Genomic DNA, 13182 nt, shown 5'->3' with positions numbered 1-13182 from the left:
AGTAGTTCCTGGTTTTTGGCTATTATGAATACATGCTTCTAGGAACATTGTTGTACATTTATTTCTGTGATTGTTTATATATATTTCCATTGGGTAAATATCTAGGGATAGGAACACAGAGTCATAGATATGTCAATGTTCACATTTAGAAAATATTGCCAAGTATTTTCCAAAGGTGGTTGTCTAATTTGTAGTCCTTTTAACAGTGTTTATGAGTACTGCTTGTGTCAAGGCTATGAATCCCTATGTTTAAAAATCTATATTCTTTTATCTGCTTGCAACCAAGACAATAATTTCCTAATCTTAAGTGTTTTCTTTAATACCTTGTCAAATGCATCATAGGTTGGAAGTCAGACTCGATGATTTTTTTAACTGTATGGACTTGTATAATTAGATCATCTCCTTAAGTTTCAGTTTTCATGTCTCCATAATAAGGACAGAATTTCCCCTTTAATTTTTTCTGTTTCTGTTTGTATGAGATTATTTCAGATGTACCAGATTATAGTCATTCAAATAAATTTCTTCTCAATATCATTATTGATTTTTTAATTTTTCCAAGAAATTCTTTATTTGGTATGAAAAAATGTGTTTCTATTTACAATACATTATAGGATTATCGTTATATAATCTTTCTTACCATCATTTTTCTTTTCCATAAAATAGGTCCATCAATACTCTTTCTTGTTATAGTGAGAATTTTAAAATGGTTATCATTTTATTTTCTTATTATTTTTATATATTGAATTTTTGGCTTTGTTTTTGGGGAGGTTGTGCGGCGGCTTGCTCGGTTGGTAGAGGTGGGGTCTGGCTGCGGACGAGGGGTCGGTCCCGCTTGGGACGAGGGGTCGGTCCCACCTGGGATGAGAGGTCGGTCCGGCAGCAGACGAGGGATCGGTCTCACAAGGGGTTGCGCGGTTCGGCTGACGGGGTCGCCCGGCGAAGCCGGCGACGAAGGGGTCGCCCGGAGAAGCAGGCGACCATGCCGAGCTTCCTTCAGGGGTGGCGGTGGGCCCGACCAACCACCCTATTATGGGGGCAGCGGAATTAGGCCTACTGCGGCCGCTCCCCTGCCAGGCCAGCAAACCACACTTCAGCCCGAGGGGTGACCGCAGGTTGGATTACAGAAGGGTCCCAACTGTGGCAAGGAAGGATCACTGATGCCAGATATTGGTGATTGGTGGGGATGTGGGGTGGGCTACACCTGGGGCATGCCTCTGTGGCATACGAACATATTCAAATGGTCATGGGGTGTAATCTTGGTGGGAGGAGATTTGCACAATAACCAAGAGAATATTGTATTCCCATCCTGGAAAGTCCTGCCAAATTCTCTAATAGAGTGGCAAAAATCCGGTGAGTACCTGGGCAATGCCTAGTGAAAAAGGACAGACCCATATGCCAGGCCCTTAATTACTGATGCTTGTACTTATGAATCTTGTTCTTGTGTAATTGAAACTTAGCCCAGTGTATCAGTCAGGGTTCTCTAGGGAAACAGAAACAACAGGAGATATCTGTCAATAGTGTGCAATTTTATGAATCTCTCATGTGAACATGGGGATGCACAAGTCCAGGTTCCAACTGCAGTCTGCAAACCAGGGCTCTGATGAAAATTTAGTGAAGGTCCTTGATGAGTTTCCAGGAGACATTGGCTGTCCAAAGATGATCTGGGAAATTCTCACTTAATATTGGAATCACTTCCTCTTTTAAGGCATTCAATTGACTGGATAAAGCGTCACTTATTGCTGACAGAAATCTCCCTGATTGATGTAGATATAATCAGCTATCTATGCAGTAAAATCACTGGTGACTTAAGTCCATAAATGTCCTTGTATTACAATTAGCCCAGTGCTTTCTTGACCAAACAACTGTGCAAATTACCTTGCCAAGTTGACACATCAGCCTTACCATCACAGTCCCTTGTCAACTCAACAACCTTACTCATTATGTTAAACCATACTTTGTCTCTAAGTAAAAACAATAACAGATGTACATATTTATACATTTCTGCTTAACAATGTTCAACTCTCCTACATACAACCTGAAATGCACTAATTCCCTACAGAATAGGGTTCAAGTCCTTGGGTAATATTTACTCTTAATCTTGACATCCTTAAATATTATGTCATGAAACTAATACAACTTGCCATATGATAGGGGCAAAGGTTGGGAAAGAAAACAAAGAAATTTGTTTTGTGTACATATACAATCATACACATAAAACAAGGAAAAAAGAGTCATGACTATTACAGTCCTCATTTATTTCTGTAATTGGTCATATGGTTGAAGTTCATATTTATCACTACATTCTTCCACTAACCATTCCATGTTCCTGTTAACCTCAGCAAGCATTTCAGCTGGCCATCATTCTTTGCCTAATGGGGAGAGCCAAAATTTCATTCCTGAAAATTCTGGGCCATTTTTAGTCCTGCTTGGATTGGGTTGTTGCAATTTCCCATTGACTTTAATCACAGGGCATGGCAGTACTAGGTGATATCCTAGAGGATCTTCTTTGTTCCAGGTAAATTCTTCATTATCCCCATTATGTAGACACAGTTATATTTCCCCTTTATAGTCAGGATCTATCACTCCAGCCAGGACAGCAATCCCTTTCTTTGCCCATTGACTCAGAGGTAAGAGGAGCCCAAAGTGGCCAGGTGGCAGTCTTAACTTCCAGGTCAATGAAAACATTGTTGTGTTCCCTGGTGGCAGAACTCCTCCTTTTGGGACTAAAAACAGTAGACCAGCAGAGCTTGAGGTAGCAGAAACAGGAAACAAAAAGTTTCCTAGTGGATTACTAGGGGTAATAGTGAGAGATAGCATTCCCATTTCCATCCCTTGATTCCTGGACCCATGAATCCTGGTTATAGGAGAAACAGCACCATAGAATGGACACTGATTTAGAGCATACACAACCTCCTGGAGAACATTGTCCCAGCCCTGGAAAGTATTGTCACCTACTTGGTTCCATAATTGAGTCTTCAAAAAGCTATCCAATATTCTATCAATCAAGCTGCTTCAGGGTGAAGGGAAACATGGTAAGATTAGTGAATTCCATGGGCATGTGGCCATTCCCACACACCATTTGCTCTGAAATGGGGTTCTTGATTAGAAATAATGCTGTGTGGAATGCCACGGTGGTATATAAGACATTCAGAAAGTCCACAGAGGGTAGTTTTGAAAGAAGCATTGCATGCAAGAAATGCAAACCTATATCTGGGATATATGTATATTCCAGTTAAAGCAAATCACTGCCTCTTCCATGGTGGAAGTGGTCCAATGTAGTCAACTTGCTACCTGGTAGCAGACTGGTCACATCAAGGAATGGTGCTATATTGAGTGTGGAGTATGGGTTTCTGCTGCTGGCAGATTGGGAACTTAGCAGTGGCTGTAACCAAGTCAGCCTTTGTGAGGAAAGTCCATGTTGCTGATCCCATACATAACCTCCATCCTTACCTCCTTGCCCACTTTGTTCATGAGCTATTGGTCAATGGCAGGAGTGCCTAGGGAAAGAGGCTGAACATTAGCCACAGAGCAGGTCATCTTATCCACTTGATTATTAAAACCTTCCTCTGCAGAAGTCACCCTCTGGTGAGCATTCATGTGAGACACAAATATTTTCATGTTTTTTGCCCACTCAGAAAAGTCTATCCACTTAAATCTTCCACAGACCTCTTTGCCACCAGTTTTCCAATCATGTTTCTTCCAATTCCCTGGCTATCCAGCCAAACCATTGGCAACAGCCCATGAATCAGTGTACAAACACTTCTCTGGTCATTTCTTCTTCTAAGCAAAATGAACAACCAGGTGCACTGCTTGAAGTTCTGCCCACTGGGAGAATTTGCCTTTACCACTATCCTTCAGGATGTACTAGAAAGGGGCCGCAGTGCTGCAGCTGTCCACTTTTGAGTGGTACCTACATATTATGCAAAACCATCTGTAAATGAGGGTCAAATTTTCTCATCCTCAGTTAAATTGTAAGGGACTCCCCAAGAGGCCAAAGCTATGGTCTGGGAAAGAGAAGGTAATATGGCAGGGACTGTGACCATAGGCATTTGGACTACTTCCTCATGTTACTTGTGCTTTCAGGACCCACTTGAGCCCCATCTCATATACAACACTTCCACTTTATTATGGAGTGCTGCTGTGCACACTCAACATTTTTGTTTCATGGGTCAGTCAATACCAAGCTCATGATAGGCAACTCCGTTCTCACGGTAATGTGATCACCCATAGTTAAGCATTCAGTCTCTACTAATACCCAGTAATAGGCCAAACACTGTTTTTCAAAATGGGAGTAGTTATCTGCAGAGAATGGCAGGGCTTTGCTCCAAAATCTTAAAGGTCTGCATTCTGATTCTTCTATAGGGGCCTGCCAAGGGCTCCAGATAGCATCTCTATTTGCCAGTGAAACTTCCAGCACCATTGGATCTGCTGGACCATGTAACCCAAGGGGAGTATAGCTTGCACATCAGCCTGGACCAGTCACAGAACCTCCTCTTGTTCCATTCCCCAATCAAAACCAGAAGCTTTTCCGGACACTTACTAAATGGGTTAGAGGAGCACACCCAAATGAAGAAAGTATTGTTGTCTCCAAAATCTGAAGAGACCAACTAAGTGTTGTGTCTCTCTTTTGGTCACAGAAGGAGCCACATACAATAGTGTATTCTTCACTTTTGAAGGGATATCTTGACATGCCCTACACCACTGAACACCTAGAAATTTCACTGAGGTGTTAAAAGCCTGTGTTTTCTTGGATTTATCTCCCACCCTTTCTCACACAAATGTCTCACAAATAAGTCTAGAGATTTTGCTCCTTCTTGCTCACTAGGTCCTATCAACTTGTTATCATCAATATAATGGGTCAATGTGATGTCTTGTGAGAAGTAGGGACAATCAAGTTCCCTATGGGCAATATTATGACTTAGGGCTGGAGAGTTGGTATACACTTGAGACAGGACTGTGAAGGTATACTGCTGGTCTTGCTAGCTGTAAGCAAACTGTTTCTGGTGTTTCATACTAATGGCAGTTGAGAAAAATCTATTGCCAAGTCAATAGCTGCATACCAGTTACATGTGTTGATTTGCTCAAGCAATGTTATCACATCTGGGGCAGCAGCTGCAATTGGAATCACCACCTGCTTTAGTTCCTGATAGCCTAATATCATCCTCCAAGATCCATCTGTTTTCTTCACAGCACTAATAGGAGAGTTGAATGGGGATGTGGTGGGAATCACCACCTATAGCAGTTTGATATGGTTATGAATTCCAAAAATAGATATTAGATTATGTTTGTAATCTGGTCTGTACCTGGGCATGACTGAGTTATGATTAATGCTTTGATTGGACCATGACATTAGGGTTTTGAGGCCCCACCCCTTGGTGGGTGGGGGCTCACAAATAAAAGGCATGACAAAGGACAGAGTTGAGGGTTTCTGATGTTGGAGTTTTGATGTTGGAGTTTGATGCTGAAGTCTTAACCTAGAGTGCCAGGAAGTCAGCACACAGAGGAAAGAGAAGCAAGCCCTGGGAAGAGAGGACCTGAGCCAGGAGAAGAACACAGAGGAATAAAGATGGCTCCTTAGACACAGCAGAAACCCCAAGGAGAGAGAAAGAGCCATTCACCTGATAGTCTACAGCTGACCTTGTGGAGAAAGAGGAGCTGAGCCCAGAGGAACCCAGGAAGATTGAACCCTGATGACCATCTTGCCCCAACACATGGAAATAGACTTTGGTGAGGGAAGTAACTTATGCTTTTTGGCCTGGTAACTGTAAGGTCCTACCCCAAATAAATACACTTTATAAAAACCAACCAATTTCTGGTATTTTGCATCAGCACCCCTTTGGCTGACTAATACAGAATTTGGTACTGAGGAGTGGGGAAGTGCTTTTGCAATTACTGAAATGCTGGAATGGTTTTATAAATGGGTAAGGGGTATTTTTTAGAGGAATCATGAGATGCTTGATGGAAAAGGCCTAGATCACTTTGAGTAGACCATTGATAGCAATATGGATGCTAAAGAGACTTTTTTTCTTTTTAAATAAATTTTAGTGATACATATTAATAAAGCATACAGTCCATGCAAAGTGTACAATCAATGGTATTTGGTATAACCACATAGTTATGCATTCATCACTTCAATCATTATTAGAACATTTTCATTTTTTGAATGATAATAATAAACAAAAACAGACAAACCAATAAATCTCTACCCGCTAATAATAATTACCTTTCAAAATCTCTATGCTTCACCTGCTGCACAATATTGCTATTCTGTTTCTGTCTTTCTAATTTATTTGTATTTGTATTTTATTTTATTTTCCATAATTAAAAAAAAAATGTTACACTAAAAAATATGAGGTCCCCATATACCCCCCATCCTCCTCACATCACTCCTCCCACATCAACAACCTCTTTCTTCATTGTGGGACATTCATTATATTTGGTGAATACATTTTGGAGCTCTGTTGCACCACATGGATAATGGTTTACATTGTAGTTTACACTCTCCCCCTGTCCACCCAGTGGGCCAATGCAGAACTTATAATGCCCAACATCTGTCCTTGCACCCACACAGGACAATTCCAAGTCCTGAAAATGCCCACACATCATATCTTTTCTTCCCTCTCCCTACACTCAGCAGATATTTTTATGATGTCTCAGAAGTAAATGATGAAACTATTATTGGAAACTGGAGGAAAGGTGATTCATGTTTTTAAATTGCAGAGAACTTAGCAAGATTAACTCCTAGTGTTTTATGGAAGACAAAATTTGAAAATGGTGAGCCTGGGAATTTAGCTAAAGAAATTTTCAAAGTGAACCCAAAGAATGTGGTTTCACTTCTGCTTGCAGCTTATAGTAAATTGCTAGCAGAGAGAGATACACTGAGGACTGAACTGCCAGGCATGAAGAAAACAGAAACTGATTCTGGAAATTCCAAGCCTCTGGAAATCAAGTTACCAGATGAAAGTGTCCCATTGGGGGGCTTAACTAAACTTAGAACTTGTAAATCAGGTTTGAAGATGCAGTTATGTTGGAAAAACTTGTGGAATTCTTATTGTCTGATCATTTGGACCCCTGCTTCTTGCATGCTAAATCAGCAAGGTTTTTGAGAGAGTTGTATGAACAAAACCACTGTCGGCTTGGAATAAAAGGGACATGGAAAGGAGAGATTGAAGGGGAAATAACTCCAAGGGAATAACCATTGAAGCTGAGATCTGGAATTAGGACATCACTAAGGCCAAGAGAGGAACCCCACCCATGTGTACAGAGAGGGTGAGTTTGCCCCTGCAGTTGGAGAGGAACGATATTCTTGTCTGAAATTCTGGGAGAATTTTGTCACCCCAGGGTACAGAGAGGCTGGAGCACATTCCTCAAGGATTAGGGTGGTTAAAGTCAGCACCCCACAGTTCTGAGAGGGGAAGACCTGTCCCCCAAAGATTAGGGATGGCCAGGTAGTCAACTCATTGCTTTGAGAGGGTTGAGCCTATATGCCAAAGGTTAGGGAAGGCCAGGTGGTCAACTCATTGCTCTGAGAGGGTTGAGCCTGTATGCCAAAGATTAGGAGGAATGTTGTCTCCATGTCACTGTACTAGGGGGATTAAGACTCTAACCCAAAGATTGTATAAGCTGTGGCAATCACCCCAATACACTCAGAGGGAGGGGTCTGGAGCTTGGTTGACATCCAGATGCTTGGTGATGGTGGAACCAAGAAAATGGCCATTGGGCAAGCATGTGGAAAGGGTGGGTTCCCATAAAGCACCAAGGAGAAGAAACCATCATGTTAAGAATGACTCTCAGACTGAAATCAAATGGAGGATGCTCTGCAGGCTTACTGAACTGTAGAGGACCTGGATTCATGTTTCCCTCCCACTTTATCCTTATTATAATGAAAATATTTATCCTTTGTCTGTCCATTTGTGTACTGGGAGTAGATAAATTATTTTGTAAGTTTCAGAGGTCTATAGCAGACAGGACTTTGCCCCAAGACAAACTGTATTTCTTTAAATTGATTGTGATATGATTTAGTACTTGCATTGTTACTGATTTAAAGTTTTTTTTGAATATTGTAATGTCTTCTTGGAATTCAGAGGGTGGAGTGTAGCAGTTTGATATGTTTATGAATTCCAAAAATAGATACTGGATTATGTTTGTAGTCTGGTCTGTACCTGGGCATGGTTGAGTTATGATTAGGGCTTGATTGGGTCATGTCATTAGGATGTTGAGGCTCCACCTCTTGGTGGATGGGCACTCACAGATAAAAGGTATGACAAAAGGACATGAGGGTTTCTGATGTTGGAGTTTTGATGTTGGAGTTTGAATTCTTAAGCTGGAGTCCCAGTATTTCAGCATGCAGAGGAAAGAGAAGCAAGCCCCAGGAAGAGATACAGAGCTGTTCACCTGATAGTCTACAGGTGACCTTGTGGAGAGAGGCAAAGTCTAGCAAGCCTCAAAGTCTACTGCTGACCTTGTGGAGAAAGAGGAGCTGCGCGCAGAGGAAGCAAGGGAGACTGAACCTCACAAACATCAGGAGCCATCTTTTTCCAACACATGGAAATAGATTTTGGTAAGGGAAGTAACTTATGCTTTCTGGCCTGTTAACTGTAAGTCCCAAATAAAAACAACCATTTCTGTTATTTTGCATCAGCACCCCTTTGGTTGACTAATACAGGTACCTGGAAGTGAAACAGCTGGACAGTGTAATAAATTACCTCTGTATAAACAGAAGAGTTCTGGGTTGAGTGAACAAAGCCCTAACTCACATTAGTCCTGAGGTCCAGACTGCCTGGGACAGGCTGGAGTTTGGGCGATAAAAGTTTGAAAATGTGTGGTCTCCACAGGCCAAACCATTGCATGTTTATCTGGTAAAGTCTTAACAGAATGTAGGGTTCCAATGCTCCCACCAATATTATCATCATCCCATATGTCTCCAGTCCAATCCTCTGGGTTCTACTCCTTTCCAATTAATGCCTTCACTTTAACTACAGAAACCCTCAGGGTTGAGATTTTAGTATCCTTTGTAATTCTGCTACTCATACAATGAGAGTATGAGTTTGGTTCTCAGATATTTCAAGCCTGTGGAGACAAGATTTTCTGAGGAGACAAGATTTTCTTTTAGAGCACACACAGAAACTTTCACATCATTCATGTGGTGTTTAAGCTTCAAATTTGAAGCCCTTAACTCATCTCTTTCTTTTGTACCTGCATCCAGAGTATCTAGGAGGAACCAGTCAACATCACTATAACTTTTGACTCCACAAAACTCTGTTAAGGTGTTGAAAACATTCTCACTAGATCCTTGCTTCTTATAAGCTTGGAAGTTGGGAAATCCTGTGATGATATTTTGTGTATCTCCACTGCCAACTCATTCCATGGATTATTAGCAGCCTTCTCATTATTGGACAGGGAGTCATTAGTAGTCTTGAGTCCAAATAGAGTAGAAAGTCAATTGTAAAACTCCCAGAACCACCTCATACATCTTATGTTTAAGACTCTGTTCCTCAAGAACCACTCCCAGTTCCAAGCTGTATTAATAAGTGTTCTCTAGGGAAACAGAACCAACAGGCGATATCTCACCTCAATAGTATGAGATTTTATGAGTCTCTCACATGACCGTGCGGTTGCACAAGTCCAATTTTCACAGGCAGCATGCAAAATAGGGCTCTGATGAAAGTACAGAGAAGGTCTTTGATAAGTTCCCAGGAGATGTTGGCTGTCCAAAGATGAGCTGGGAAATTCTCTCTGAATGCTGAAATCCCTTCCTCTTTTAAGGCATGCAAGTGATTGGATAAAACATCACTCGTTGTTGATGGCAAATTCCCTGGTTGATCATAGATGTAATCAGCCATCTACGCAGTAAAGTCACTGGGGACTAAAATCCATTAATGTCCTTGTATTGTAATTAGTCCAATGCTTCCTTGACCATACAACTGAGCACAATTACCAGGCCGAGTTGACACATTAGTCTAACCATCACACCCAATAACATATATTGCCTAAGAGTTACCTTCTGGAAACCTCCTTTTTGCTCAAATGTGACCTCTGTTTAAGCCAAACTCAGCATACAAGAGTATTTCCTTCTCTCCAGTGTTGAACATGACTCCTGGGGATGAGCCTCCATGGCACTGAGGGATTATTACCAAACAGTGACTAACAATACATTTGGAAAAAGACCTTGACCAAAAGGGGAAATATTAAATACAAATGTGTTTTATGGCTAAGAGATTTCAAAACAAGTTGGGAGTTCAATCCAAAAGTTATGCTTATTCATGTCTCAGGAGTATCTCATTTACTGCTACAGTAAGTAATTCTTTGAGCAAGGGGGCACCTGAGGACTTAAGAGACATCTAGATACTACAGGCAGGGCAGATAATCTCAGAAATTCAGCATACACCTTGGAATGTATAATATGTTCCTCAATGTAACAGAGTTAGACTCATTTATAACTTCCCTATACATGACTGTTCTGCCCCTTTAATTTGAACCTATAATTAGCTCTGTACTTGTTAAATATATGACCCAGAGACTTAAATCTTCTATCTGTTTATATGCCAGTTGAGCCCTGAATCTTAGCAGAGTTGCAACACTTACTCTCCAGTTCATTGGGCTCACCCAGGACAAGTAAGAAAAGGATGATGATGAACAACACCCATCCCAAAAAACAGAGAGTATCTACAACAGAAAATAAGACAGTTTCACCCATTGCTCATGGGATCTTAAGCCCCCTTTCAATCAGAAATTGTGTGGGCATCACCATCCCCAAATCCTCAAGATTGAGGAATAAAACAAAAGATGGGGTAAAGGAGAGATTATTATTCTAGCAGTGAAAAAACTTGGATCATTGATATAGAGGCAGTGGCCACCAGAGGTTCTGAGGGAATGGAGAAGGAGGAACTTGTAAACTGTGGGGCACTTTTGGGACATTGGAATTGTCCTGCATGACATAGCAATGATGGCTGCAGGCCATTATACAGTTTGTCAAAACCTATAAAATTGTGCAGTGCAAAGTATATAGACCATGGTTAGTAGCAATGCTTCAATATGCGTTCATCAATTTAAAAAAATGTACTAGAGTAATAAATGATGTTGTTAATAGAGAAAAGTAGGGGAGGCAGAGAGGGTAGGTTATACGGAAATTGCCTTATATTTTCAATGTAACATTTATATAATCTAAAGCTTATTTCAAAATAAATTTTTAAAAATCTCAATAAAAAACAAAGTTCAAAAAAAAGGACTATTGAATATGGGAATGTTCAATATAGGACTTCAAACAGAATACAGATTTAATGATTTATTATTTTACCCTCATTCAAAATCATATGCTTTTATTCTTTTATGCCTCTAAATAGATATATCGAATATGAAAAACTGAGGATATGCTGAGAACTTGACAACTGCTGCTTACATATCTGGTATGAAAATATTTAGAATATTAATTAAGTTTATCAAAAATTTACTGTTTAGTTGGCTTTTCCTATGAAATCCAGTAGCATACGTTATTCCTTATTTTTCCTTTGAAATAAATGCTGATTAGAGATTAAAAAAATTTATACCTCACTAAATGAATATAAATGTGCAAAAATAGGAACAGAAAAATGTCTTGTCTGGTACATATTAGAGGTTCAATAAGTATTTGATAAGCAATTAATGATAGGATGGACGAATGAAAATATTTATGTCCTCTTCATAGCTACATCCCATAGGTTTTTTCTACCAAGGAATCTTCAAGAACTGATGAGTTGGTTTCTGCATGGTTGCCATTATGTTTCCTGTGTTTATTAGATTCTAAGTCATACTGGCAGACCTCCTCTTTACTGTTAGGTTTGGTCAGTGTTACAGAATTAACTAAATGAACCATAGCAAATATAAAATAAATCTTTGTCAAGGGTATAGTATAAATCGAGGCAATTTCTTCTTAGTTGCATCAGTTTCTCAGTAAAAACCACAAAGCATTGGCAAAAAGCACTGCAATATAAAGGCTTGTTTTACTGAGTATTATCAAAGTAACTGGGCAAGCATTGAATTGTTCAACAAATTACTTGAGAAATCTGTATCCTTTGTTTCTGTTCAATGACTTATTTATTATTATGCTATGGATGATTTTACTTCATAATATTAAGCAGGTGAATTAATTTGTGTGCCCTAGTTACTCTTCTCTAAATGAGAAGAGCCCAAGTGAATTAATAAAAACTTTTTTCATCCCTAAAATTTTATGATTCTACCATGGAGAAATTCCATGGTATCCCCCAAATCCATTCTTCCATTTACTACAAGAATCCTCTCTTTTCTTTCTTCCTATTTTTTATTTTACTTTATAAAGTCTCTACCTGTGGGTCCTGCACTTTTAGCTTTAAAAATTTTCTGTTATAAAATAACTCCTGGGGAAGACAACTGCAATGTCAGACTTTTCTAATTATGAGACAGTTTCTCATTTTTAGATACAGCCTACTAGGTAATTTCTAACCTATTTGTTCAAGTTTTGCTTCTTTGAGAGGGGTAATATCTCTTTAAGACAGTCTATAAAATATCCACAGCTTCCCTGTCTACCCAAGTCATTTCTAAATCAAACTCATTCCGTTTCTTTAATCACAATTTATATGCCAGGATTTCCAGACCTCTAGAATTCTAAAAGTGGTACCCAGAATTAATGGCATTCACTAATTTTCCATAAACCATCAAAACAAACAAATATATGTTTAAAAACCCTAAAAAATGTCCTGTAGCGTGGACAGTGATAATGATTATTCATATATTCAAAATATGTATTTTGTTTATTTTGCCATAAGAATATATTGTGAATTTGAAGTTGGAATACTAGCTCTAGATTTTGCTTATAAAATATCAGTTGTGAAATTTGTTGTAACTAATCCTCTCTGAGAATGCTTTCCCTGTGATAAAAATAGAGATGATGATAAGAGTAAGGATAATAATATCTATAAATATGGTTATTCTGATATAATGGAAAACACTTAGAAAATTTTAAATTTGATGCCTCTAATTGAATAATTTTAGTAATTTTATATGTGTTTGTACATGGATAACATCATTGTCATGTAATTGCCTTGTAGAAAGAGATTTTTCTTTAAAATATAATTGAAATGGGAATCTTTCCTGTTTGATAATTTCCAAGAAGGAAATCTATATATTTCATAATGTACATATGCATCTATATATTTGATAAAGTTTTAA

This window comes from Dasypus novemcinctus, chromosome 1, assembly GCF_030445035.2.
Source record: "Dasypus novemcinctus isolate mDasNov1 chromosome 1, mDasNov1.1.hap2, whole genome shotgun sequence".
Classification (NCBI taxonomy): Eukaryota; Metazoa; Chordata; class Mammalia; order Cingulata; family Dasypodidae; genus Dasypus; species Dasypus novemcinctus.
This window is presented reverse-complemented; position numbering follows the sequence as displayed.